Source organism: Neoarius graeffei, chromosome 1, assembly GCF_027579695.1.
Source record: "Neoarius graeffei isolate fNeoGra1 chromosome 1, fNeoGra1.pri, whole genome shotgun sequence".
Taxonomy (NCBI): Eukaryota; Metazoa; Chordata; class Actinopteri; order Siluriformes; family Ariidae; genus Neoarius; species Neoarius graeffei.
This window is the reverse complement of record NC_083569.1, coordinates 125,857,345-125,881,474: the sequence shown is the minus strand read 5'-3', so window position 1 is coordinate 125,881,474 and position 24,130 is coordinate 125,857,345. Positions and strand designations below refer to the sequence as shown.

The window sequence follows — 24,130 nt, the reverse complement described above, 5'->3', positions numbered from 1 at the left end:
ATTCCAGAAAAGGTTAAAATTGTCTATGAAGTTCATACCAAATGAAAAACAAGTTTTTCCAAGCCAGGTGTTAAGACTGAAGAGTCGAGAAAATGCAAAACTTCCTCTCGCTGGGAGTGGGCCACTAATAAAAGATAGTATTCCAGTCTTATAGAGATCAGAAAAAAGTCAAAAATAGGTCAATAGTAGTATTTTATAATCAATACGAAATTTGATTGGGAGCCAATGCAGTGTGGATAAGACAGGGGTGATGTGGTCATATTTTCTAGTTCTAGTAAGGACTCTTGCTGCTGCATTTTGAACTCACTGGAGCTTGTTTATGCACTTATTGGAACGTCCAGACAGTAAGGCATTACAATAATCCAACCTGGAGGTAACAAAAGCATGAACTAGTTTTTTTCCGCGTCACATAGTGACATTAAATTTCTTATCTTAGCAATATTTCTGAGATGAAAGAAAGCTATCCAGGTAATGTTATCAATGTGAGTTTCGAATGAAAGTCTGGGGTCAATAATCACTCCGAGGTCTTTTACTGCTGCACGTGAAGAAACAGAAAGGCCATCCAGAGTTACTGTGTTAGGGTTTTGCTGGGAATCAAACCCAGGTCACTGGTGTAGTAATCCAGCAAACCCCCACTAGGCCACCAGGGGAATGACTCAAGTACAGACAAGTGAGGCAAAAGTAGAGTAGAAAAAAATCAGTTTATTTACAGTGCAAAAATCCAAGGCAAAAAACAAAAGTATAATCCCAACGCTCAGAAGATATACGAGAAAAAAAAAATCCAAAAGTTCAAAGTCCTGGATGCCTCCCTGGGGAGGTGTTCCAGGCATGTCCCCCCGGGAGGAGGCCCCGGGGAAGACCCAGGACACGCTGGAGGGACTATGTTGCTCAGCTGGCCTGGGAACGCCTCGGTGTTCTTCCCGAGGAGCTGGCCGAGATGTCTGGGGAAAGGGAAGTTTGGGCTTCCATGCTTAGACTGCTGCCTCCGCGACCCGGTCCTGGATAAGCGGAAGAAGACGAGACAAAAGTTCAAAGTCAAAACAAAAGGCCAAAAATAAGAAAAGGCAAAAAGCCAAACGCTCAGAAGATCCAAAATGGTAAATACAAAATCCAAAATATCCACAAGAAAGCAAAGTACAAAAGACCACAAGGACAAAGGCAAGGAACACGGAACAGAGATCTCAAGAGATAACATAACAGCACAAAGACTCTGTGACTAGGGACCAAACTGAGGAAGTATTTATACACAGGGTAATTAGAACTAGGCGGGGCAGGAAATAAGGAACAGGTGAGGCAAAAAGCACATGGAAACAAAGGCTGTCAAAACAAACACAAAACACAGAAAACAGTGGCGGCCTCTAGAGGCCAAAACAAACATGACAAGATAAAGAAATAACAGTGGCCTCTAGAGGCCAAAAACAGTCCCCAGTCCTAACAGGACCCCCCCCCCCAAGGAGCGTCTCCTGACATTCCCAGGGCGATCCGGATGGGCCGAATGGAAGTTCTGACAAAGTTCTTTGTCTAATATGTCCCGAGCAGGGACCCAACAGCGCTCCTCAGGACCATAGCCCTCCCAGTCCACTAGATATTGGAGCCCACCACGGACCCGGCGGGAGTCAAGCAGGCTGCGCACGGTGAACACAGTCTGACCCTGGAAGATGCGGGGGGGCGGGGGATTCCTAGGGGCAGGGGCATACGTGGACGACAGTATGGGCTGCAACAGGGAAACATGGAACGTGGGGTTGATCCTTAGAGTCCGGGGCAACTGGAGCCAGTAGGCGACAGGGTTCACCCTGTGCACAACCTTGAAAGGGCCAATATAGCGAGGAGCAAGCTCGCGGTTCTCCACCCACAGCAGAAGGTCCTTGGCGGACAGCCAAACCTGCTGCCCAGGGTGGAAAACGTGGGCAGGCCTTCTATGGCGGTTGGCCTGAGTCTGGTTGGACCTGGAAGTCTGGATGAGGGTCCTCCTGACCTTGTTCCAGGTCTTGCAATACCAGCTCATGTACTCGTTGACCGAGGGCACCCCAGTGTCCTCCTCCTGGTCAGGAAACAGAGGTGGTTGGAACCCGAATTGGCACTGGAATGGGTACAACCTGATGGCAGATGACTGCAGGGTGTTGTGGGCGTACTCTGCCCATGGCAGCCAGGTGCTCCATGATGTCAGGTTATCCATCACCAGGCCTTGCAGGGTGGTTTCTAGGTCCTGTTTGAGCCTCTCCGTCTGGCCATTGGACTGGGGGTGGAATCCAGAGGAGAGGCTGGCAGTGGCCCCGATGAGATTGCAGAACCCGTGCCACACTCGGGAGAACTGGGGGCCCCGGTCAGAGACGATGTTCTGTGGGAGACCAAAGACTCGGAAGACATGATTAAAAATAAGTTTGTCTGTTTCAAGAGCAGAAGGGAGTTTGCACAGTGGTATGAAGCGGCAGGCCTTCGAGAATTTGTTGACAATGACCAATATGACTGTGTTACCTTGTGAGTCAGGAAGGCCCGTGATGAAGTCAACTGCCACATGTGACCAGGGACGCTGGGGAATGGGCAGGGGATGCAGGAGGCCCTGGGGATGCTGTCGTGGGTTCTTGCTTCTGGTGCACACCTCACAGGACAGGACAAATGACCTCACTTCCTTCTCCATGCTTGGCCACCAGAAGCATCTTTTCAAGAAGTCCAGGGTCCTCCGAGCTCCCGGGTGGGCGGTGAGAGGGGACAAATGGCCCCACTGGAGAACCTTGGCCTGGGCTTGATGAGGGACATAGAGGAGGCCCGGTGGCCCCGTCCCAGGACCAGGGTCCTGGCGTTGAGCTTGTCGGACGGCCTCCTCAACACCCCAGCAGACAGGGGCCACAATCCGGGACACCGGGATAATAGGCCCAACTTCACTCTCCCTGTTGTTGGGCGAGAATAGCCTGGAGATTGCATCTGGTTTGGTGTTCTTAGAGCCAGGGCGGTACGATAGGGTGAAATTGAATCGACAGAAAAACAAGGCCCACCTAGCCTATCATGGATTCAGTCTCTTGGCTTGCTGGAGGTACTCCAGGTTCTTGTGGTCCGTCCAAACCAGGAATGGATGTTGCGCTCCCTCCAGTCAGTGCCTCCACTCCTCAAGGGCCAGTTTAACTGCTAGCAGTTCTCGATCCCCCACATCATACCGGGACTCCACAGGGCTCAGGCGGTGGGAGAAGTAAGTGCAGGGGTGCAACTTTCCTTCCGCGCATTGAGAGAGCACCACGCCGACACCACTGTCCGAGGCGTCCACCTCCATGATGAACGGTTGGGAAGTGTCCAGGAGGACCAGAATGGGTGCTGTGCAAAAGCGGTGCTTGAGGTCCTTGAACGCCTTTTCCGCCCGAGGAGACCAGACATAAGATCCACCAGTCTTTTTGGTGAGATCCGATATGGGTGCTGCTACGGAACTGAAGTTCCTGACGAACTTGCGGTAGAAGTTAGCGAATCCTAAGAACCGCTGAACTTCTCTAACGGACTTGGGAGTAGGCCAGTCCCAGACGGCCAGGGTCTTGGCTGGGTCCATTTGGAGTTGTCCCGTCCATACAATAAAACCCAGGAAGGAGACCTCGGGGACATGAAACTCACATTTCTGGGCTTTAGCAAACAGATTGTTCTGTAGAAGTCTCTGGAGGACTTGGTGGACATGGTGGCGGTGCTCCTGTAAGGTCTTGGAAAATACCAAGATGTCGTCGAGATAGACGAAAATGCACTGGTTAATCATGTCCCTCAAGACGTCATTGATTAGGGCCTGAAAAACTGCCGGTGCGTTGGTGAGTCCGAAGGGCATAACTCGATACTCAGTGCCCTGACGGGGTGTTAAAGGCAGTCTTCCACTCGTCTCCCTGTCGGATACGGATGAGGTGGTATGCGTTCCGTAAGTCCAACTTGGTGAAGACAGTAGTGCCTTGGAGCAGGTTGAACGCTGTGGACATCAGCGGGAGGGGATAGTGGTTGCGCACAGTGATCTTGTTCAGGCCCCTGTAATCAATACATGGCCGGAGCCCCCCATCCTTCTTGCCGACAAAGAAGAAGCCGGCACCAGCAGGTGAGGTGGAGGGTCGAATGAACCCAGAGGCCAAGGCGTCCTTGATGTACTCCTCCATGGCCTTGTGTTCTGGCTGAGAGAGGGAAAACAGTCTGCCACAAGGAGGGGTAGCCCCAGGAAGCAAGTCGATGGCACAGTCATAGGCATGGTGTGGTGGAAGAATGGTGGCCCTGCACTTGCTAAAAACTTCTTTCAGATCCCATTACTCGTGGGAACTTGAGATAACTCAGTGAGATCAGGAGGCTCGGCAGGAGACACAGGAGAGCTAGAGAGAAGACAAGAGGCATAGCATGCAGGACCCCATTCCACAACCTGGCTTGTTACCCAGTCTATACGAGGGTTGTGGTGGGTAAGCCAAGGAAGGCCTAGAATCACCAGGAACTCTGGTGAATGAATCAGGTGCAGGGATATTTCTTCTTGGTGACCTTGGGACTGGATAAAGACTGGAGAAGTAACTTGGGTGACTCTTCCATCACCTAAAGCTTGGCCATCCAGGGCAGACACAGACAGTGGGACTTCAAGAGGAGCAGTAGGGACATTGATTCTGCGGGTGAAGTGGACATCCATAAAGTTTCCAGCTGCCCCAGAGTCTAGCAAGGCCTGGCAAGAGTGGATGGACTCACCCCAGGACATGGAGACCAGGATGTCGACTCCTTGGCCAGGAAGTTCAGGAGAGAGGGTAGGCCCCGTCACAACCCTCCCTCGGCTGGACAGGGCTGTCCTTTTCCCGAGCGCTCGGGACATGATGCTCGGTAGTGGCCAGGCTTGCCACAGTAGATGCAGCACTTGTCCTTCCTTCTGTGCTCCCTCTCAGATGCAGAGAGACGGGCATGGCCCAGTTGCATGGGCTCCGGACAGTCACTGGAGGAGGTAGACGGGCTCCAGGTCGAGGCAGTGAGGCCGGGGAGGCTCAGGACTTGGCGGCGTTCTCTAATCCTGTTGTCAAGACGAATGGCATGTGAAATCAGAGTTTCGAGGCCATTTGGGCATCCGATAGATGCCAGACCATCCTTGATGGGGTCAGACAGACCATGGTGGAAGGCTGAAACCAGGGCAGTTTCGTTCCATCCACTGACTGCTGCAAGCATCCGGAACAAGATGGCGTAGTCAGCAACGCTTCCTTCCTGCCAGATGGACATGAGCTTCCTGGCTGCGTCTTTACTGATGTCTGCCTGATTGAAGACCCGAAGCATCTCCTCCATAAACAGCTTGAAGTCAGAGCACTCGGGTCCCTGTCTCTGCCAGACGCCCGTTGCCCAAGCTCGTGCCTTATCAGCTAATAAGGCTATCACAAAGGCAATCTTGCGGTGATCCATAGTGTAGGTGGTAGGCTGGAGCTAAAAGGTGAGTTGGCACTGGGTAAGGAATTCCTGGCACTCACCGTGCTTGCCATCATACCTCTGTGGTGCAGGAAGGCAGGGCTCACAAGGTGAAGAGGGCAGCAGGGCAGGAAGCACTGGAGTGGGAGCAGATGGTGGAGCAGGAGGAGGAGATGGGGACAGAGGGGTCAGCTGTACCAGGGCTTTCCCAATTTGCTGAAGCAGTACCTCGTGGTGAGCAAGGGTCTCACGTTGGCTTGCAAGAGTCCGTCCCTGAGTGTCCAGGGTAGATCCGAGGCACATTAATGTGGCCATCATTCCCTGAAGGTTAGCCAGGTAGACAGTTGAAGAAGCCTCTGCTGAGTCAGTCATGACAGAGTCTTTCGGTTAAGGTTTTACTGGGAATCAAACCCAGGTCACTGGTGTAGTAATCCAGCAAACCCCCACTAGGCCACCAGGGGAATGACTCAAGTGCAGACGAGTGAAGCGAAAGTAGAGTAGAAAAAATCAGTTTATTTACAGTGCAAAAATCCAAGGCAAAAAACAAAAGTATAATCCCAACGCTCAGAAGATATACGAGAAAAAAAAATCCAAAAGTTCAAAGTCAAAACAAAAGGCCAAAAATAAGAAAAGAAAAGGCAAAAAGCCAAATGCTCAGAAGATCCAAAATGGTAAATACAAAATCCAAAATATCCACAAGAAAGCAAAGTACAAAAGATCACAAGGACAAAGACAAGGACCATGGACCAGAGATCTCAAGAGATAACATAACAGCACAAAGACTCCATGACTAGGGACCAAACTGAGGAAGTATTTATACACAGGGTAATTAGAACTAGGCAGGGCAGGAAATAAGGAACAGGTGAGGCAAAAAGCACATGGAAACAAAGGCTGTCAAAACAAACACAAAACACAGAAAACAGTGGCGGCCTCTAGAGGCCAAAACAAACATGACAAGATAAAGAAATAACAGCGGCCTCTAGAGGCCAAAAACAGTCCCCAGTCCTAACATACTGTGGAATCAGAAAACTTACTTCTAGCTGCATGTGGTCCTAGTACAAGTACTTCAGTCTTGTCAGAGTTAAGCAGAAGGAAATTAATAAGCATCTAATTAATATTAAAGTGTATAATTAAAGCGTCTAATTAATAATAAAGCATCTAATGCCCTTCACACATTCCTCAATTCCATTAAGCTGGTGTCTCTCATCAGGTTTTACAGAAACATACAACTGTGTGTCATCAGCATAATAGTGGAAACTAATACAATGTTTACGAATAATATCACCCAGAGGTAACATATATAAAGAAAAAAGCAGTGGACCCAAGACAGAACCTTGTGGAACACCAAACTTTACCTTTTGTCTCCGTGCTTCCACGGAAGGCGGTCGCATTTTCTCTGCTCTCCCTCTCCCTCCTTTTTTTCCCTGCTTGTGCTTCTTTGTCTCGTCTCATCTGTCTTTTTGAAGAGATTCTCTCCGCATTGCTTTCTAAACTAAAAAAAAGCATGGAATTGATAAACTGGTTTCCTAACAAAATTGACACAGTTTTCTTGACGAGAAGTCTGGCTTCGGGGGAACCCGCCTGTCCTGCCGGAATGTTCGCGGCTGGTTACACGGTGGATGCATGGGAGCGGTGGCGGGTCGTGTGCCTGGTGATTCTTTCTGTGGAGGACATTGAAGATATCTACCTATTCGGAACCATGATTACAGGACTTTTGCTGATTGGATTAGGCATTGCCCTGGTATATCAAGGAAATCAGACAATGGTGACAGCTGTTCAAAGCCCCACAAAGCTGCCCAATATGATTGAAGCCGTGGGCAAAGCTGTCGGCACTCAGACTGTGGCTATTCAGAACTTGAGCCACAATATGGTTGTCATCTTGGAGAAGATTTCGGCTTTGCAAGGAATAAGTATTTCGGAGACCAATTTGAATGGAATGGATGAAATGGACAGATATGGATGAGCGGTGTGGATGTGCAAAGACTGCGTCTGTTCGAAAGACCAAACATTCTTTATCTTATCGACATTCGGCTCCCTGAGACAGCACCGGCCTTGGGTAAGGCCGTTGCTGGGACAACATTTCCCCCTGAAGGTCACTGCTGGGAGATGCTCTCGCATTCCTCGCATTCCTTCTACAACTTTCCGCGATCGGCGCTTTCACCCCCAGTGTGACAAGCGGGTGCATGACCAGCGCCCTCATGGCTGCAGGAGTGGATGGCTGCTTGCTTGCGCTGGGTTATCTCTACCTCCTCCCCTCGCCCCCTTACCCCCACCCCTGATTGCCCCCTTCTTTCCCCCCTTTCCACCCCTCAAGTCCTGTGTTTTAAAGTGTACTTGTGTTATTGTTATTGTGTGCGGAGGTTTTTGTTCCCACACTGGACTCCTGACAGGAGCATAATGTGGGGGTGCTTTTTTTTCCTCATCTCTCCTCATGTTACTACTGTGTTTCTTTTTCTTTTATCCCTGTCTTTCTGTCCTGTGCCCCTCTGTAAGGGCAGGTTGATGGTCAATTTCACTGGTACAGTGATAATATAGGGTTCATTCATTCATTACGTCTAGAAATATCACCATTAATATCAACATACTGATAACGATCAGTTAAATAAGACCTGAGCCAGGAGAGGGCAGTTCCCTTAACTCCCACAACATTTTCTAGTCTATCCAGAAGAATGGAATGATCAATGGTATCAAATGCTGCACTAAGGTCAAGCAACACAAGTAGTGAGACACAGCCCTGATCAGACACCAACAGTAGGTCGTTTACTACTTTAACCAGAGCTGTCTCTGTGCTATGATGAGATCTAAATCCTGACTGATACATTTCATGGATGTTATTCCTATGTAAATATGAGCATAACTGCTGTGCCACAGCTTTTTCAAGGATCTTGGAGATAAAGGGGAGGTTTGATATTGGCCTATAATTGGACAGCTGACAGGGATCAAGGTCAGGTTTTTTAATCAGGGGTTTTATAACTGCTAGTTTAAAACAGACCACTTGAAAACTGGAACGTAAATCACGTCAAACAAAATTGGTAGCTTTCAAATTAGCATGGAAGAAGAAATTCCTGAAGTATAGAAAAGCTCTTAGTGCTGCTAGATCAACTTATCTCCCCTCCTTAATAGAAGATAACAAAAATAATCCTAGATTCCTGTTTAATACTGTAGCAAAATTAACCAGGAATAAGTCCACTATAGACACGTGCATACCTGTAGTATGTAGTAGCAATGACTTCATGAATTTCTTTAATGACAAAATTGAGAATACCCAACAAAAGACTCAAACTACTAATTTAAGGTCAGACAATGTAAGTGACCCTGTAGTTAACTGATAGAACTGTATCAGATCATCAATTACAATGTTTTACTCCCCTTAGAGAAACTTAATTACTTTCATTAATCTCCGCAACAAAAGCCTCAACTTGTGTACTAGATCCCTTACGTACACGTCTATTCAAACAGATAATACCTGAAGTAATTGAACCACTTCTAAAAATAATAAATTCTTCTCTTAGGATTGGCTATGTACCCAAATCCTTTAAATTAGCAGTTATTGATTAAAAAACCTGACCTTGATCCCTGTCAGCTGTCCAATATCAAACCTCCCCTTTATCTCCAAGATCCTTGAAAAAGCTGTTGCACAGCAGTTATTCTCATATTTACATAGGAATAACATCCATGAAATGTATCAGTCAGGATTTAGACCTCATCATAGCACAGAGACAGCACTGGTTAAAGTAGTAAACGACCTACTGTTGGTGTCTGATCAGGGCTGTGTCTCGCTGCTTGTGTTGCTTGACCTTCATGCAGCATTTGATACCACTGATCATTCCATTCTTCTGGATAGACTAGACAATGTTGTGGGAGTTAAGGCAATGGCCCTCTCCTGGCTCAGCTCTAATTTAGCTGATCGCTCTCAGTATGTTGATGTAAATGGTGCTTTTTCTAGACATACTGCAGTAAAGTTTGGTGTTCCACAAGGTTCTGTCTTGGGTCCACTGCTTTTTTCTTTATATATGTTACCTCTGGGTGATATTATTCATAAACACTGTATTATTTTCCACTGTTATGCTGATGACACACAGTTGTGTGGTTCTGCAAAACCTGATGAGAGACACCAGCTTAATAGAATTGAGGATTGTGTGAAGGACGTTAGACACTGGATGCTTATTAACTTCCTTCTGCTTAACTCTGACAAGACTGAAGCACTTGTACTCGGACCACATGCAGCTAGAAGTAAGCTTTCTGATTACACAGTAACTCTGGATGGCCTTTCTGTTTCTTCACAGGCAGCAGTAAAAGACCTCACAGTGATTATTGACCCCACTCTTTCATTTGAAAATCACATTGATAACATTACCTGGACAGCTTTCTTTCATCTCAGAAATATTGCTAAGATAAGAAATTTAATGTCACTCCATGACGCGGAAAAAAAAAAACTAGTTCATGCTTTCATTCCCTCCAGGTTGGATTATTGTAATGCCTTACTGTCTGGATGTTCCAATAAGTGTATGAACAAGCTCCAGTAAGTTGAAAATGCAGCAGCAAGAGTCCTTACGAGAACTAGAAAATATGACCACATCACCCCTATCTTATCCACACTGCATTGGCTCCCAATCAAATTTCGTATCGATTATAAAATACTACTATTGACCTTTAAAGCACTGAATAGTCTCACGCCACAGTCCCTGAGTGAACTTCTGCTCCTCTATGACCCGCCACGCCTACTTAGATCAAAGGGTGCAAGCTATCTGCTGGTTCCTCATATAGTGAAGGCTACATCAAGGGGCAGAGTTTTTTCTGACAAAGCCCCACTGTTATGGAATAGCCTTCCAAGTAGTGTTCAGGAATCAGACCCAGTCTCAGCATTTAAGTCTTGGCTGAAAACATATCTGTTTAGTCAAGCCTTTTGTTAATTGTGTTTATGAGGTAAAGATGTAGATCTGGAGGGTCCTCAGACATAGAGTCTTCGGTAAACTGGGATGTATGGATGCTGTCAGTCCCCCACTCACTTGCTCACTCAAGTCTGTTGACGATGTAGTGGCTGGCTGTTTTATGTCCCGGGGCTCCCTCATGCCTGTGTTACCTTCTGGCTCTCCCCTTTTAGTTATGCTGTCATAGTTAGTTTTTGCCGGAGTCCCTGCTTGTACTCAGTGCAATATGTATACTGTTCCTTCTTATTCAGGTGATATTGTGCATGCCTAACAACCTGTGTTTTCTCTCGCGTCCCCCCCGATCTTTCATCTGAGTTACATGTCGGTCCTGGGATCAAGATGCCGAACTCTTTTGCTCCTCAGACCTGCCTGATCCATCCTGGTGCCCTGTGTCTGTTTGGAGTCTCATCGCATCGCTCCTGTAGAGGACGGCCCCATGTGGACAGTTGAAAGTCACACTTGGAGGATGCTCTGGACACTTACAGTAATGCTTTTATGGCTGAGGACTACAGTTGACTTGCTAACTTTAGGACTGCAGTTGTCATGAACAGTTTTGCACTCAAGTTTCCGTCAATGAAGAGTTTATAACATCAACGAAACTGACTTCATGTTAAAACTGTTAATGTTATAGTCATGTTGTCTGTTGTTGCCCAAATAAGGATGGGTTCCCTTTTGAATCTGGTTCCTCTCAAGGTTTCTTCCTCATGTCATCTGAGGGAGTTTTTCCTTGCCACTGTCGCCACAGGCTTGGTCATTGGGGATAGATTAGGGATAAAATTAGCTCATGTTTTAAGATGTTAAATTCTATGAAGCTGCTTTGCGGCAATGTTTATTGTTAAAAGTGCTATACAAATAAACTTGACTTGACCTGAAAGTCTCTGCATTTGACTGTGGAAAACTCCCAACACCATTTTGTTAACATATATAGGTGTAAATATCAAGAAATAAAAGCTGAAATTCTGACCTATCACATATAGAAGGCAAGCCAAGAAGCCTTTAATTGTCACATGTAATTCTTAAGCACACAGTGGAATTTAAACTCTGCGTTTAATGCATCTGGAGCAGTGAACACACACCCGCACACACAAGTGAGCAATGAGCACACGCACATAACCAGAGCAGTGGGCAGCTATGCTACAACACCCAGGGAGCAGTTGTGGGTTAGGTGCCCTTGCTCAAGGACACTTCAGCCTAACCTCAGGCCATGGCTACCCCATAATAATCTAACCGCATGTCTTTGAACTTTGGGGGAAACCAGAGCACCCAGAGGAAACCCGCACAGGCACAACATGCAAACTCCACACTGAAAGGCCCCCCTCAGCCAATGGGTTCAAACCCAGAACCTTCTTGCTGCGACATGATACTGCTAACCACTACACCACCGTGCCACCCACTTTTGACATCAAACGCAAATGTCTTCAGTGTATGGCAAAAAAACAAACAAACAGAATTGTCGTTGCTGTTCCAGTACTTTCGGGCTTCCGGCTGGAAATACTGTCAGAGCTGTTACTATCAAAAAATGAATCACTACATTCTGAGCAGCTTTCAGAGTGGTGTGGAGGTGATATGTGGAGAAAACATATCAAATGTTGAAACTGAGAAATTTTTGTTGTTTGAAAAAGATATGCTAATTTTGAATTTGATGCCAGGAACACATTTCAAAAAGGTGGGACAGGGGCATGTTTACCACTGTGCTGCATCACCTCTTGTTTTAACAAAACTCTGTAAATATTTGGGAACTGAGGAGACCAAGTGCTGTAGTTTTGAAAGAGGAATGTTGTCCCATTCTTGCCTGATTATAGGATTTCAGTTGCTCAAGCGTTTGGAGTCTCCTTTATCATATTTTGCATTTCATAATGCACCAACTGTTTCCAATGGTAACATTTTCCAAGTGACCTGATGGACAAAATTCTGAAAACATTTTCAAAGTGAGCTGATGGACAAAATTCTTCACGTTCTAAAAGAAAATACATATCCTATGGTTCAATATAGCTCATCTTAGAGCCTGCACAGCTCAGTAGATAGGACCAAGGTTCAAAATTCTTAGTTACATTTATCATTTTCTGAAGCTAAAGCGTCCTTCAAAAAGGCCACTGAAACCTGTTTTCTGAAAGCTCTCTCTGACAAAGCTCAGCTCACAGTCTGACCATGGGCTGTGACCAGCAACCAAAATCAAATCAGGTTGCAAGATCTTGAAAGCATTTAGCTGCAAATTTGCACTTAATAAATAAAACTGCCTTGGGATGAGCAGAGAAAATGCAATCATGACGAAATATGTAACAATTTCATGAGCAGATGACCATTTGCAGATGGATCTTTGACTTTCTGACAGGCAGAACCCAGCTGGTGATAATCGGTAGCCACACTTCCTCCTCGCTTATCCTGAACACAGGTTTACCACTGGGCTGTGTGCTCAGGCCCCTCATGTATTCCTTGTTCGCCCACGACTGCAGTGCTAAATTCAGCGCCAACATCGTCATCAAGATTGCTGATGAAACAACTATCTCAGGCCTCCTTACGGACAACCATGAGACGGCATGCAGAGAGGAAGTGAAGGTGTTAGCCAGCTGGTGCCAGAACAACAACCTCTCTCTCAACGTCAGGAAAACTAAGGAGATGATAGTGGACTACAGGAGACAGCAAGGGAGGACACACTAGGCCATCTACATCAACGAGGATGAGGTCAAAAGGGTCAGCAGCTTCAAGTTCCACACTGTGGTCAGGAAAGCTCGCCAGCGGCCGTGCTTCCTGAGGAGGCTGAAGAAGTTTGGCATGAAGGCAAACATCATTTCAAACAACTACAGGTCCACAATCGACATATCACAAGACTCTGTTTATTTCACAAGACTCCGTTTACATATCACCAAAACATTTACATATTTACTGTTTCCACATTTACCAACACATATTAAAACTCTGTTTCCATGGTCAGTACTTCATTGGTCTTCAACAAAGTGCAATTACTGGTAGCCGCACGTGTCAATTTTTCCGATGTGCAATACAGGTGCTTGTGCTACACCCCCTCCCCACACTTCCCCACTGAGACAATGCATGCATACATCTCAGTTATTTCTATTTTCACTTGAATTTAACTTCCGTTGTTTTTTTTATCTTTAGGACTTTGAATCTTTTTTTTAACTGATATTCTGTTAAACTCCTGTCGGGCTCCAGTGCTGAGAGACTTGTTTCTGGGTCTTATCTGGTCCACTGCATTTCATTGCAAGTTGGCCATGTGTTAACATAAAATGAGCAATGAAATTGAACTGAACTGAACTGAACTAAAAAGCTGACTGTTCTCACAACACCAGGCCAAAAGTCGGCCGGGATGGCCCAATCCATGTCTAGCCACTGAGTTTGTGGCAACGTGATCAGACACTCTGCCCTTGGGAGGTGGAGCGCTGTGATAGTATAGTGGCTAGTACTCTGCGTTATAAGTGCAGCAACCCTGGTTTGAAGCTAGGTTCTGGTATTGTGTTTTCCATCTCACTATTGAACAGTGACTAAATGGAAATTCGTATGTAGTTTGGATCTCACTTATCATGGCTCCGCTTGGGTCAGTGGTGCAATGGATAATAGGGCTGACTAAAAATTAGAAGATTCTCTGTTAGATGCTTGGCTGACCACAAAATGCTTCAACCAGCGGCTGATTTTCTGGTAGGGGAACACAGATAACTCAGAGTCTGGAGAGCCGTAATCAGGGAAGCAATTGGATTCTGTTCTGGCATCTCCATGACCCTGGTCGGAATCTGGGGTATATCACTGAATTTTCAGTTTCACTGAGTCACTCTTCATCTCTGAGTTTGTCCATGGATTGCAACTGTTAGCATGGCTTGTGAGGGATAGAAAAATGAGACAGGATCACCACTGCTTGAAACCTTACATCGGCTTGGGGCACGATGGTTGGTGCGTGTGACCTCGGATCAGACACTTCTCGCATTGCTGCTTGGTTCTCTCTTACCCCATACAGCACTTTGTACAAGACTCATTGTTCACACTGAAAAAAGCTTGAAGCTTCTGCTCAGAGACTGACCATGGGCTGTGACCAGCAACCCTTTGAGAGAGGGAAAATTTTCTTACAGATAACATCTCCACTCAGCTCTGCATCACTCTTACAGTGGTGCTTGAAAGTTTGTGAACCCTTTAGAATTTTCTATATTTCTGCATAAATATGACCTAAAACATCACCAGATTTTCACACAAGTCCTAAAAGTAGATAAAGAGAACCCAGTTAAACAAATGAGACAAAAATATTATACTTGGTCATTTATTTATTGAGGAAAATGATCCAATATTAGATATCTGTCAGTGGCAAAAGTATGTCAACCTTTGCTTTCAGTTTCTGGTGTGACCCCCTTGTGCAGCAATAACTGCAACTAAACATTTCCAGTAACTGTTGATCAGTCCTGCACACTGGCTTGGAGGAATTTTAGCCCATTCCTCCATACAGAACAGCTTCAACTCTGGGAAGTTGGTGGGTTTCCTCGCATGAACTGCTCACTTCAGGTCCTTCCACAACATTTCCATTGGATTAAGGTCAGGACTTTGACTTGGCCATTCCAAAACATTAACTTTATTCTTCTTTAACCATTCTTTGGTAGAACGACTTGTGTGCTTAGGGTCATTGTCTTGCTGCATGACCCACCTTCTCTTGAGATTCAGTCCATGGACAGATGTCCTAGCATTTTCCTTTAGAAATCCATGGCATAATTCAGAATTCATTGCTCCCTCAATGATGGCAAACCGTGCTGGCCCAGATGCAGCAAAACAGGCCCAAACCATGATACTACCACCACCATGTTTCACAGATGGGATAAGGTTATTAGGCTGGAATGCAGTGTTTTCCTTTCTCCAAACATAATGCTTGTCATTTAAACCAAAAAGTTCTATTTTGGTCTCACCCATCCACAGAACATTTTTCCAGTAGCTGGCTTGTCCATGTGCTCTTTAGTAAACTGCAGATGAGCAGCAATGTTCTTTTTGGAGATCAGTGGCTTTTTCCTTGCAACCCTGCTATACACACCATTGTTGTTCAGTGTTCTCCTGATGGTGGACTCATGAACATTAGCCAATGTGAGAGAGGCCTTCAGTTGCTTAGGAGCAGAGGTGGAAAAACCCAGGTGCAGAAAGTAAAAACCCCGCCACATTTTTGCTCCAGCCAATTCAATGAACCAGCTGATCCTAATTACCACATCCCCTAAGCCAGGTTGATGAGCTAATTGGTGAAATCACCTGTGTTGAGAGCACAGGCAGAAGGAAAACCTAAGCAGGACTTTTACTTTGTCAATCCAGTTTTTCCACCTCTGCTTAGGAGTTACCCTGGGGTCCTTTGTGACCTCGCCGACTATTACACACCTTGCTCTTGGAATGATCTTTGTTGTTTGACCACTCCTGGGGATAGTAACAATGGTCTTGAATTTCCTCCATTTGTACACAGTCTGTCTGACTGTGGATTGATGAAGTCCAAACTATTTAGAGATGGTTTTGTAATCTTTTCCAGCCTGACTAAATAAAATAACACCTACTTTTCGGGAAAATGCCTGAGTTCTCACCAATGGCCTAAGCACTTCAAAGGTGGCCTTTACATATCAAGGCTGTCCCATATGGTCTAGTGTTCAGGATTCCTGGTTTTCACCCAGGTGGCCCGGGTTTGACTCCCGGTATGGGAATGTGTCTTTGTTGTGTCACTCGAGTTGCAAGTCACATGACCTTGAGTGAAATCTTCATTCTATAGGCTCTTGCTTTCATGAGTCCTTTTGGTGTCATGATGGGACAAGAAGTCTGATGACAGTGCAGAAGATTCCAGGGCTTACTCAGCTTATCTCTCTCTTACCCCATCTAACGTCCTGGGCCTGGCTTTTTGTTAACTCCAACAAAGGCTGTACTCTGAATCTGACCACAGCAGCCGGTGTTCAGCATTACAGCTATTTTTTAACACCGTGGGCTCAAACCTGTACAGAGGGAAAGGGTAAGGGTCCGGGTTTTCACTACACCAGGCCAAATGGGTGCCAGTGCATCCAGCTGTTCTTCCAACATCTGATGTAGGGGCGGCTACCATGCCCATAACCATAGTAATCCTTTCACAGTACAGTTTGAACACACCAATCTCTGTACTCAATGCCATGTTCTATCTCCACCCATTCTTCTCAATCCCTGTAACGGTATTGGACAGAGACGATACCAGATATCAAATACAGTGACATCACGACTGCTTTAAACCAGTGGCAGCACCGAAATTCTGTCTCTCTGGCGGTGGATTTCCTCTCTGGCGGTGGATTCCACACGTGAAAGAGAAGCCGTGCATTGGCCCTACAGAAGGACAGAGAACGAAGAACCAGCTATTGATACCGGACTTTAGCCAAAGTTCAATGTATTTGACCTTTGCAGAGTTGTAATAATAATTGAACTGGTTAGTTACTGCAGCCCACGCAGTGTTTCAAAGAGAAAAGGCAACCGGATTCCTTTTCCCTTTTTCAAAGTCAACAAATTATAAACAAGATTCCTTCTAGATTATCAGACAGCCAACAGGACACCGAGGATCTTCAGCTGACAAGCTGTAAGGAACAAAACCATCTTCATCCTGGATCTGCATCCCACGCTATCTTCGGAGAAGGCACACTTCAATCGCTAACAAGAGCGATCACCCAAGTGAGGCTAGCATCTGGACAAAATGTGTTAGTTTTTACTTGCAGTGAGTTAATAGTGTTCTTTATTTGAATTCATTTATGATTTAAATGTACACATTTTGATTCACATGAAAGTCAGTCTTAGACCACATGTTGTTTGATTTACTTTATTTACGATCTGTATTTAGTTATTTTGTGCATGCATTCTCTCTCTCTCTTTTTAACTCCCTCCATTGTACTTCACTCCTCAACATTGGGATTTGAGTAGAATTTGGGTTTAAGGCCGAGCCAAGACTAGTTTGAACTACAGATTCCTTTGTTCAATTTCGCACGCCCTTTCTGTGCTGACCATCCACCTTTTGGGCATGGCTGCATTCCATTCGCATTCCACACACACACACACACACACACACAAACACGTGGTTTCCCTATCACATTTTTAACATCCACTCACCCCTACACTGCAAACTTGGATATAGCTTATTAATTCACCATTAGTGCCTTAGTTATCATCATATACACTACTGATTCTTATTTGTACATATTGTATCACCAGTTATATTGAACTATTCCTTGGCTGCTATCGTTGCTATATCCGATCAGTATTAGTTTGTTAATTCATGTCAGCTATTTCAATAAATGGTATCTTTGGAAGAAAGTCTCTCTCTCTCTCTCTCTCTCTCTCTCTCTCTCTCTCTCTATATATATATATATATATATATATATATATATATATATATATATATATATATATATATATATATTTGTCCTGGGTATGACGTTAAACTGCAACTGGTGATAGGGCCATGGTCTGGCTGTGGGGAGAGTGGAGTGACCCCTTAGCTATCACTACTCCCAGGCTCGCTCTGCCTGGAGTGACAGCACCTGTCAATGGCCCTAACTATGGGTAAATAGTCTCACTGCCTTGTGAGTGCTAAGGATAGTGGAAGGCTAAGGAAGTAAATCCTGACAGAAAACTCGGAGCGGAGCCCCGTTAGGCAGTTTGACCTGGCTACCAGTCAACTCTTCCGGCAGCTCCTGCAGCCAAGTTGGTGCCAGATGTACTGCACTGCTTTCCTCTGGACCACATCAGCGAGGCTGAGAGGGGGGTCCTGATGCTTGGGCAACTCAGAATCTCCATAACCCTGCCCAGGCATTTTGCATCATGGAGAGGTCACTCCATCTTTGTGGTTACAAGCAAGGGCACAACACAGAAGTCAGCAGTTACGGGTAATAAGTCCTATTTCAATTGGCGTAGAAAAAGGATGCCATGGGCTGACTCCGACGGTGGGAGGAGCCGCCATGCTCCCTGATCAGCTACCACCTGCCTGAAGCTGGGCAGCCCCCAGTCAATAGGGTGCTGATCCGTCACGGTCTGCTGCTCCATTGGGTGTAAGTGGTTTAGGGCGCTCACGCTTGACAAGCAGGCCGATACTCAGCACACCTGCTCTCACAGAGCAAAGGAAGTCTCCAGCATTTAGTATAGCAAGCTGGAACATTAGGACAATGTTAACAGGATTGTCAAATGACTTACAACTTATCAATGACAACTGAAAAACAGCTGTCATTGATGCTGAACTTGCCAGACTAAACGTGGACATTGCTGCACTCCAATAAACTAGAGTTCCAAATGATGGCTCGTTACAAGAAAGCCAATACACCTTCTTCTGGAAGGGGAAACACCAGGATGACAGACATGAACACGGAGTTGGATTCGCAGTAAGAACATCTCTCCTAACCATGATAGAAGCACCTTCTGGCAGTACCGAACGGCTACTGTGCCTTCATCTAAACTCCACAAACGGTCCAGTAAACCTTGTGTCTGTCTATACACCCACACTTAAGTCCCCTACTGAGACAAAGGACAAGTTCTACAATGAGCTCGATGAGCTTATTAGTCAAATGTCTCCAACAGAGGACATCTACCTGCTTGGCAATTTCAATGCCAGAGTTGGCGCTGAGCACGATGTCTGGCCAGCATGCATCGGCCACTTTGGAGTGGGCAAAATAAATGAAAATGTACAGAGACTTTTGGAACTATGTTGAGCCAGGAACTTATGTATAACAAATACTTATTTCCCAAACAAGGAAAAGCACAAAGTCTCCTGGATGCACCCCAGATCACATCGATGGCACCAGCTTGACCTCATAATTACCAGAAGGAAAATTATTTGATATATATATCAAGCTATGTTAGTTCAGAGTGCCACAGAGTAATTTTCTCACACACCAATCTGCATATTCCTAAAGGAATGTACTGTCTTGTACAGTGCCTTGCAAAAGTATTCATACCCCTTGAACTTTTTCACATTTTTCCACCTTACCACCATGAACTTAAAAGTTTTTTATTGAGATTTTATGTGAGAGACCAACACAGAGTAGCACATAATTGTGAAGTGAAATGAAAATGATAAATGGTCTTCAAAATTTTCAACAAATAAAAATCCGAAAAATGTGGTGTGCGTTAGTATTCAGCCCCCTGTACTCTGATATCTCTAAATACAATCCAGTGCAATCAATTGCCTTCAGAAGTCATCTAATTAGTTAAAAAAGTCCTAATGTGTGTAATTTACTCTCAGCATAAATACACTTGTTCTGTGAAGGCCTCAGTGGTTTGTTAGAAAACACTGAAGAACAAACAGCATCATGAAGACCAAAGAACTCACCAGACAGGTCAGGGATAAAGTTCTGGAGAAGTTTAAAGCAGGGTTAGGTTATAAAAAAATATCCCAAGCTCTGAACATCTCAAGAAGCACCGTTCAATCCATCATTCAAAAATGGAAAAAGTATGGCACAACTGCAAACCTACCAAGACATGGCCGTCCACCTAAACTGACAGAGCGAGCAAGGAGAGCACTGGTCAGAGAAGCAGCCAAGAGGCCCATGATCACTCTGGAGGAGCTGCAGAAATCCACAGCTCAGGTGGGAGAATGTGTCTTATAGTTATAAGTCGTACACTCCACAAATCAGGCCTTTTTGGAAGAGTGGCAAGAAGAAAGCCATTGTTGAAAGACAGGCATAAGAAGTCCCGTTTGCAATTTGCCAGAAGCCATGTAGGGGACACAGCAAACATGTGGAAGAAGGTGCTGTGGTCAGATGAGACCAAAGTTGAACTTTTTGGCCTAAATGCAAAGCGCTTTGTGTGGTGGAAAACTAACACTGCTCATCACCCTACACACACCATCCCCACTGTGAAACATGGTGGTGGCAGCATCATGCTACAGGGATGATTTTCTTCAGCAGGGACAGGGAAGCTGGTCAGAGTTGATGGGAAGATGGAAGGAGCTAAATACAGGGCAATCCTGGAAGAAAACCTGTTGGAGGCTGCAAAAGACTTGAGACTGGGAAGGAGAGTCACCTTCCAGCAAGACAATGACCCTAAACATACAGCCAGAGCTACAATGGAATGGTTTAGATCAAAGAATATTCATGTGTTAGAATGGCCCAGTCAAAGTCCAGACCTAAATCCCATTGAGTATCTGTGGCAAAACTTGAAAATTGCTGTTCACAGACGCTCTCCATCCAATCTGGCTGAGCTTGAGCTATTTTGGAAAGAAGAATGGGCAAAAATTTCAGTGTCTAGATGTGCAAAGCTGGTAGAGACACCACAAAAGACTTGCAGCTGTAATTGCAGCAAAAGGTGGCTCTACAAAGTATTGACACAGGGGGGCTGAATACTAATGCACATCACATTTTTCAGATTTTTATTTGTTTAAAATTTTGAAGACCATTTATCATTTTCGTTTCACTTCACAATTATGTGCTACTCTGTGTTGGTCTCTCACATAAAATCTCAATAAAAACTTTTAAGTTCGTGGTTGTAAGGTGGAAAAATGTGAAAAAGTTCAAGGGGTATGAATACTTTTGCAAGGCACTGTACAAGACAGTACGTTCCTTTAGGAATATGCAGATTGGTGTGTGAGAAAATTACCCTGTGGCACTCTGAACTAACATAGCTTAATATATATATCATTGGCCTCCGTCCGTCTTAAAGAGACGATGGGTTTTGATCATGGTCGGCATCTTCTTTGGTGGCTGAACAAGCCAATTCTAGAGCGGCAGTCTCCGCCACATCCTGCACAACTGAATGTGGTGGTGTTGGCAGAAGGTGCCTTCTGTCGCCGCTGGTCTCTGAGTTGGGATCTGGTAGCTTCAGCTTCCTTCACTCCTGCTTTGACAATTTGTCTCCATGCTGACCGGTCAATCACTGTTTCCTCCCGTGAGTTTACGTCAATGTTAGCCGACTTAAGATCTCTCTTGCACACATCTTTGTACCTCAGGTGCGGGCGACCAGTTGGACTTGAACCGCATTCAAGCTGGCCATATAGGAGATCTTTCAGAATACGTCCTTTCCCCATACGGCGAACATGTCCAAGCCATGTCAGGCGGTGTTCACTGATCATTGCAAATAAGGTCCTGGAACTGGACCTATCGAGAACATCAGTTTTTGTTACCTTGTCCTGCCATTTAATTCCTAGGATCCTGCGAAGACACCGCATGTGAAAGGCATTGAGCTTTGCCTCTTGTTTGGCATATGTCGTCCATGTTTCACTGCCATAGAGGAGTGTACTTAGCACACAGGCCTGGTACACCTTTAGCTTGGTGTTTATTGTCAGGTTTTTGTTTCCCCAAACTCTTTTGTTGAGTTTGCTCATAATGGAGGCTGCTTTGCCAATTCTTGTGTTTATTTCAGCATCCAGAGACAAGTTGTTTGTGACAGTGGATCCCAGGTATGTGAATCGATCAGTCACAGCAAGCAAAGAGCCGTTGATCGATATTACCGGAGGGCTTGGAGCATCTTGGGCCATCACCTCAGTCTTCTTTATGCTGATTGTTAAGGCAAACTCTTTACAGGCATTTGAAAACCTGTCCATCAGGCATTGGAGTCCATCAGGTGTATGACTCGCAAGGGCTGCGTCATCAGCAAATAGTAGCTCCCTAAGGAGCACGCATGTTACTTTTGTTTTGGCGCATAAGCGGGCCAGGTTGTAAAGTTTGCCACCATGGCGGGTGTGGATGTAGACCCCATCATCGGAGGACTGGAAGGCATACATCAAGAGCAGTGAGAAATAGATCCTGAACAGCATTGGGGCAAGTACACAGCCCTGTTTAATTCCACTGAGAATTGGGAAAGGCTTGGAGGTACTACCCTCAAAGCTGGCAGTGCTTTTCATGTTGCTGTGGAAGGACTTGATTATGCTGAGCAGCTTTGGTGGGCAACCTATCTTCTCAAGTAGCCTGAACAGTCCGCTATGGCTTACGAGATCGAAAGCCTTTGTGAGGTCGACAAAAGCAAGGTAGAGGGGTTTCCGCTGCTCCCGACACTTTTCCTGTAACTGTCTCACTGAGAATACCATGTCGATAGTGGAGCGCCCCACTCTGAACCCACACTGTGCCTCTCAGTAGACACGGTCGGCTAGTACCTGTAGTCTGACAAGAACCACATAAGCGAAGACCTTCCCAACTATGTTGAGATGCGAAATCCCATGAGAGTTGTTGCAATCAGTTCTATCCCCTTTGTTTTTATACAAAGTCACAATATTGGCATCCCGCATGCTCTGTGGCACCTCACCTTCATTCCAGCATAAGCAAAGAAGTTCATAAAGGTGTGGGAGAAGTGCTGGTTTTCCTTCTTTAACTACCTCTGGTGGGATTGCATCGTTCCCTGGTGCTTTTCCACTAGAGAGGGCATCAATTGCCTTCTCTAACTCTGCCATAGTAGCCTCTGTATCTAGTTCTTCGAGGACTGTCATTGATGGAATGCTGTTTATGGCCTCCTCGGATACTGTGTTCTCCATGGAGTACAGCTCCAAGAATTGTTCAACCCACCGATCCATCTGCCCCTGTTGGTCAGTGATGGTGTCGCCAGTTTTTGCTTTTAAGGGGGCTGATTTCTTTATGGTCAGACCAGTGGCCTGCTTAATGCCTTCATACATGGCCCTAACATTGCCAGTCAAGGATGCATGTTCTATGGAGGAGCAAAGCTGTAGCCAATAGTCATTTGCGCATTTCCTTGCTAGTTTTTGACTACTAGCCTTAGTGTTCTTTAGCAAGAGTAAGTTCTGCAAAGTGGGGTCCCTCTTCCATTTAACTAATGCTTCTTTTTTGGCCCGGGTTGCTGGCTCCATAACCATAAGGTTGGCTTTGTACCAGTCAACATTTCTCTTTTCCTTCCTCCCAAATGCGGCAATAGCAGACTTGTATATAGCAGCGCTGAGGTGCTGCCATTGTGTTTCTGCTGACACAACATCCCTGGCCAGTCTCAGGCCGTTGATAAGGGAATGGAATTTGTTTTTGCTGTCAATGTCTTTAGTACAGGCAGTGTTTATCCTTAGGATACTCCTAGGCCTCACATGGGGCAGCAGTTTTCTTCCTTGTAGCGCTATTTTGCTGTTAACAAGGGAATGATCGGAGTCACAGTCAGCGCTGTGATAGCTCTGTGTGCTGTGCACCATTTGGAGGGTTTTCCTTCTGGTAATGACGAGGTCAAGCTGGTACCATCGATGTGATCTGGGGTGCATCCAGGAGACTTTGTGCTTTTCCTTGTTTAGGAAATAAGTATTTGTTATACATAAGTTCCTGGCTCAACATAGTTCCAAAAGTCTCTGTCCGTTTTCATTTATTTTGCCCACTCCAAAGTGGCTGATGCATGCCGGTCAGACATTGTGCTCAGCGCCAACTCTGGCGTTGAAATTGCCAAGCAGGTAGATGTCCTCTGTTGGAGACATTTGACTAATAAGCTCATCAAGCTCATTGTAGAACTTGTCCTTTGTCTCAGTAGGGGACTTAAGCGTGGGTGCATAGAAAGACACAAGGTTTACTGGACTGTTTGTGGAGTTTAGACGAAGGCACAGTAGCCGTTCGGTACCGCCAGAAGGTGGTTAGGAGAGATGGTTAGGAGAGATGTTCTTACTGCGAACCCAACTCCGTATTCACATCTGTCATCCTGGTGTTTCCCCTTCCAGAAGAAGGTGTATTGGCTTTCTTGTAACGAGCCATCATTTGCAAGTCTAGTTTCTTGGAGTGCAGCAATGTCCACGTTTAGTCTGGCAAGTTCAGCATCAATGACAGCTGTTTTTCAGTTGTCATCGATAAGTTGTAAGTCATTTGACAATCCTGTTAACATTGTCCTAATGTTCCAGCTTGCTATACTAAGTGCTGGAGACTTCCTCTGCTTTGTGCGAGCAGTTGTGCTGAGTATCG

General features: G+C 45.6%; 1 protein-coding gene and 1 non-coding gene across 2 annotated transcripts in view; both read left to right on the top strand.

The window, feature by feature from the left end:
- The window catches only part of LOC132883301 (histone-lysine N-methyltransferase PRDM9-like), a 322,553-nt gene that overhangs the window by 175,435 nt on the left and 122,988 nt on the right, over positions 1–24,130 (top strand). The window lies entirely within an intron of this gene.
- trnae-uuc (transfer RNA glutamic acid (anticodon UUC)) lies at positions 15,899–15,970 on the top strand. Its single transcript has one exon. It is a non-coding gene; the product is annotated as a tRNA-Glu (tRNA).